Source organism: Pocillopora damicornis, chromosome 1 (assembly GCF_964200805.1).
Source record: "Pocillopora damicornis chromosome 1, jaPocDami1.2, whole genome shotgun sequence".
NCBI lineage: Eukaryota > Metazoa > Cnidaria > Anthozoa > Scleractinia > Pocilloporidae > Pocillopora > Pocillopora damicornis.
This window is the reverse complement of record NC_142670.1, coordinates 35387832-35393095: the sequence shown is the minus strand read 5'-3', so window position 1 is coordinate 35393095 and position 5264 is coordinate 35387832. Positions and strand designations below refer to the sequence as shown.

General features: G+C 35.5%; 1 long non-coding RNA gene across 1 annotated transcript; it reads right to left on the bottom strand.

Moving 5' to 3' along the window:
• Positions 1 to 1335: 1335 nt before the first annotated feature.
• LOC149053522 (uncharacterized) lies at positions 1336 to 4572 on the bottom strand. The gene is made up of 3 exons (XR_016185575.1): positions 2881 to 4572; positions 2311 to 2355; positions 1336 to 1345 (listed from the first exon to the last, which is right to left on the bottom strand). It is a non-coding gene; the product is annotated as an uncharacterized LOC149053522 (long non-coding RNA).
• Between the last annotated feature and the right edge of the window lie 692 nt (positions 4573 to 5264).

Below are 5264 nucleotides of genomic sequence, written 5' to 3'. Positions count from 1 at the left end.
TTGTACCGCCTAATGTCTACTAACTGCAGAAATCTTAACCGCAAGTCTAAGTTCTTTGATATAATATACAACCCAAAATTACCGTCACTTTAACTCCTTATGACTTTAATGCTCGCGGATGAGTTCTAACATGTTAAGAAATGAACTACTTAGTTTACCAGCGTATCATCAAATATCTATTAAGTGTACGTGTTCGACCCATGCATTTGTCTAAGTTTTTCTTGTCAAATTTCAGATGATTTTTCGTGTTTAAACAAAACCTAGAAATGAATTATCTAAATAGTTGTTATACAGAAAAATCTCTGATAATTCTTATTCAAGCCCCTTAGTGTTCTATTATTATCACATTATTAGCTCTTTTCTATATGAGGAACTCTAAAAGAAAGTTCTTTAGGGACATCAAATCCCCTCTAAACTAAGAGTAAACTCCGAATAAACCTAACAATTCCCATGGAAATGAACCTAGACATTACTTTTAAAACCAGAGAGGCATTCCTAATCAAAACATTTACTCAGCTATATTGTAATTAATGATGGAAAGATCAGCATGCAGAATAGAATATCTTATCACACTAGGAGCATAGCCAGCTTTTCGACTTGTCGTGGGCCTATACCCTAAGAAAGTTCAATTTTTGTTTCAAAATTTGCACGAATGATGTGATAAAAGTTAAGAGGTACAGGACTCTAGGCTGGCTACACCCCTGATATTGTTGTGTTCCGTCTTGAGCCATCCGACTTAACTGCGGTGTAGCAATCATGGTCTTTAGAAATACGCTAAAACTAACAGGCTAAAAGTGTCAGGTAGATGTACATGTTACCAAAAAAAAACAAACAAGCAAACCAAAAACGGTCAAAACAAAACAAAAGGAAGATGGACTGATAGATAGAGTGTAAGGTATACAATGATTAGCTCGGACAACAAAGTTGCTAAGTATTGTTAACATTAGATCTAAGAAAAAGAAATTACACGCCCACTCAGATATAGCTCAATATGTTCTACTTCAACTATACCCTGTTACCATACAATGATAAGTTCAGACAACAAAGCTACTGAGTATTGTTAACATTAAATCTAAGAAAAAGAAATTACACGCCCACTCAGATATAGCGCAATATGTTCCACTCCAACTATATCTTGTTACCATACAATGATAAGTTCAGAAAGCAAAGTTACTGAGTATTGATAACATTAAATCTAAGAAAAAGAAATTAAAGACTAAGATGTTAACATAGACAGTATGTATTGATTACTAGAATTATTTTTCTCCATTTCCTTGAAATTTTTTAGTTTTTCTCTAGCCCTCGCGGTCTCCATACTAATGGCAATATTTTTGGCTCTTGGAAACTGTCAGAGGCAAAGGAAAAAGCACGCTTATCAGTGAACGCAAAATTAACTTATTGATTAGTTGTTTGTTTGATCTACAGACCCGAAATTCAGTCAGTCAAGCGTTGAATGTTTGCATGTCTGTATTGAAGTGTTTTGCAGCCATAATCTAATTTAGTTAGTTATAACCATGCCCAATGGCCAGGTGGAGAGTCCAGTAGACAGTCGGGCAGACAATCAGCCCATCTGTGAGTCAGCCAGTGGTCATAGCTCAGGTTGTCAATTCAATTTGACGGCTTACTGCCCAGTTGCATAGATAGTCGGGTGACCAGACTGTCAATCAGGAAGCTAGTCAGTGCATTTAGGACAGAAGGCAAATTTGAATATACAAGCATATACAAAGAGAGCACTCAATCAGTGCAGCGTATTAGCCACCCAGAAGTTTTTTTTTTTGAAGTTATACTTTTTCAAATCATAATCAAGCAGAGAAAAAATTGATTAGTTTGAAAATGTTTTGGTAGCCTTACTGCCAACAATGAATGGGCTGCCTGAAAAAATTTGCAAGTGACTTTGAAAAACACAAGCAGTATATTATGGCTACAACAAATCAGACTTCATCTTCTTCATCTCCAATAACTTCAACCATTACAGTTGCAGTGAAATCTCTAATTTGAAACTGGTTTGAGTTAGCCAAGGAGTTAAAAATTTAGGATAGAGTTACGCTTTGTGAATGGCATCAAAAAAGTCACTTTTGATTCAGAATATAGATCGGGTTCAACAAACTGATAGTTTAAGTAATCATGAGTCAACTATAGATGCATACACACCGTAACGCATCAAAGATTTTCACTCTACATCTCAAATATTACACTTATTCTGATTGGATACATGTAACAAAAAAAATCTACCTTTTTTAGAGAGATTTGTTTTCCGTACCCCTTTAGTCAGCGGTATTCAGTATTAAAGCAGACGTAAAAAGCATTTACCTTGAAAGTACTAAAGCGGCCTGGTATCAAACACGTCTTCTTCCCCTGGACGGAACACGAAAAGAGATAGAAATGCAACACGCTCATTTTTTCTCAAGCGATGCAGTACTAAATTGCACAAGTACAGAAAACAGAGCTGCCACTTATTACAGCTCATTTAATTTTGCTTGCTTGTGTTGAAGTGTTTTGAAACCTGAGGTACACAACATCAAAGTCACTATTTCCATTCAATGAGTTGTGGTAAGTGGCGGTTCTGTTTTCTGTATCTGGGCAAATTATTATTGTATCGCTTAAAAAACAAACAAACATGTAAAACGGCTCAATAAATTCATAAATGTAGGATTTTAGCATTGTATAAAAAGTTATGGCTCTTCGTTACGAGGAGGTATAATAATACTCAAGTGATGTGTTATTTTCCTCAATGTAGTCAACTCCCGATGTGAATCGCGACCTTTCGACAGAGCACTTCAAGTGATCCTCAGCCAATTGAGTGGATTGATTATGCGTCACCTTATAAAGCATGTGTGGACCAATCTGAGTTTATCTCTTTTGATTTATAAAAAATGTTACCTTCCTCTACGACATCCATGTCAGGCTCATGCGTCTCCTCTTTTTCGTCATCTTTTCTAGCTTCTTTAAAAAATATTTATTTGATGCAATGTAAGTTAGTATACAGTCATTAAATTTTGTCTTTGTACTTAGGAATTAAAATGATAAATGTTTCACCAATTTCAACACTAGAATTTTTCCAGTGACTACCAAGGGAAAAGAGATGTTTTAATTACTCATAAAATGCCTTACTCTCTTGAGTGACCAATCAAAAACCATTATCTCCTTTACCTTTGTTACTGGGTACTGAAATCTCCTCAATTTCCACCTGCTCCTCAGATTCAACAGCTGTGTAAAATCAGATTCATTGTTAAAATCCATAGGATTAGACAACGCGGCCCATTGCCCGCTATTTAGTCAGAAAATTAGCATTGTTGCAACTTACACTGTACGCTGGAATAAATGAGACCCATGTGGGACAAATGTTCAGTTCCTAAAGAGCAATTAATTGTTTTTACCTTCCTCAGTTGTCTTTTTAGGTTCATGCTTACTTCCTCCTTCTTCACCTGCACACAAATATTAAAGATATATTGTATTTAATTTTTGTCCTTGAATTCGACAAAATGGTTAATGTTTTGAGAAGATCACCAGGGACAGGGCATAACTTGATTATGCAAGATTGCTGAGACAGTCAGCTGTGCACTTTTATCACCGTTTAAAACCTATGTTGAAGGTAACCAATTTGCTCTATCGTTAACCTCTTTGTTCCTTCTGTTACCATACTGGCTAACCCCAGCCCTATAGCTTACATGTAGCTACCCCTAAACTTTACAAAACTATAACTCTGTCATAGCAGTGAACAAAAAATGACTGAAATGAAGATGGTGCTGGCTTTCTGTCAGGAGAGTTTCACAATTTTACTCTAAATTTATCTTGACATTATAGAAAATAAAGTATTGTGCTCACTGAAATCCGCAACATTCGGCTTATTTTTCAACTATTATCAGAAGCTGTAAGTAACACTGAAGATGAGTATCTATCATTTAAAAGGTTCTTGTAAGTAGCTCAACCTTCGATCACTTCAGATAATTTTTTAAAACCTTTCATAAGGTTAATTGCAATTGCAACAAGAGGTTCCTTAAAACTGGGCGATTCTCAACAAAAAACTTATGTTAGTGTGTAGAGACGCTCCTACTTACAGAAGATGTCAACTATTACCTTCTCTTTGCGTTCTTCGTCGCTACTAGCTCTCGCCATGATGAACAGTGATTGTATTAAAGAATACCATCCATTTAAATAAACCGCGAGTTGTTCCGGAAAGACTCGAACGTCAATAACGCAAATATGTCTTAAGTCTTTAACAACAGCAAACTTTCCAACAAGACTTTTTTGATTGCATTGACCTATTAGATTTAGTAACTGAGGAAGGGTTTTGTACCTTACGGGAAATAGTGGCCAAAAAGCTGCTCTCGTCAATTTTTTCATGAGACAGACTTAGAATCTATGATTTGATTGGTGATTAAGCGTTAATATGATAACCCTAATCTTATTGGTTTGACATACAAAGCCATGCAATCAAGTATACCAAGTGCACCAGCTTGTTAGCACCAGCCACCTTTCGCTGTTTTGTAGAGTTATGACATTTCTAAAAAAAAAAGGAAAATTGAAAAGGTGTTTACCTTCCACAGTCTTTGCAGAGGCTGGTTTGATGTCGAAATCATCCTCATAATCTGTTTTAAGGAACAAGTAGAGTAAAACATGACATAATGCTCATGGTTCATGTTTTATTCTGAAATAAATTTCTTTACAAATGTATTTTACGTACGTTAGATTTTCATATATTTATTCAAGTATTCACTGATTGATGAAATATCACTGAGTTACAAAGCTCACATTTAAATCTGCAAGTTAATTAGTGGGCATGAAAATGGTAGCCGGAATAATACCTTTGCCAAAGACAGTCGGTTAAGACGCATTACCTTTCTTCATTTTGGCGATTGTTATGATCGGTTGTAAAGTGCAATATGCAGTTGAAGTCACCTTGTATAACTGTGATTTTTGCATTACTACTTTTGTAAATAGAGCGGTTGTCTATGCCTTCTTTTGATATTTTTTTCATAAATAATTTTTACCTGACGAAGATGGATTCGCATCCCCCTCACAGGCTTGTTCAATCTCTGCCAACAGAGCAAAGAGTTATCTTTAAGTTATTTTTCATATAATATAACTGAAAACTGGAAACAACGAATAATCATTGTCAATATATACGTATCATTCATTTACTACAACCACATCATATGGGGGACGATGGTATCTTCCTTCCATACTGGAATACTACATACTCTGGCACATTACAGTTTCCTAATGTAAAGGAATGGTGATATCATGAATGGAGGTGTTAAAAG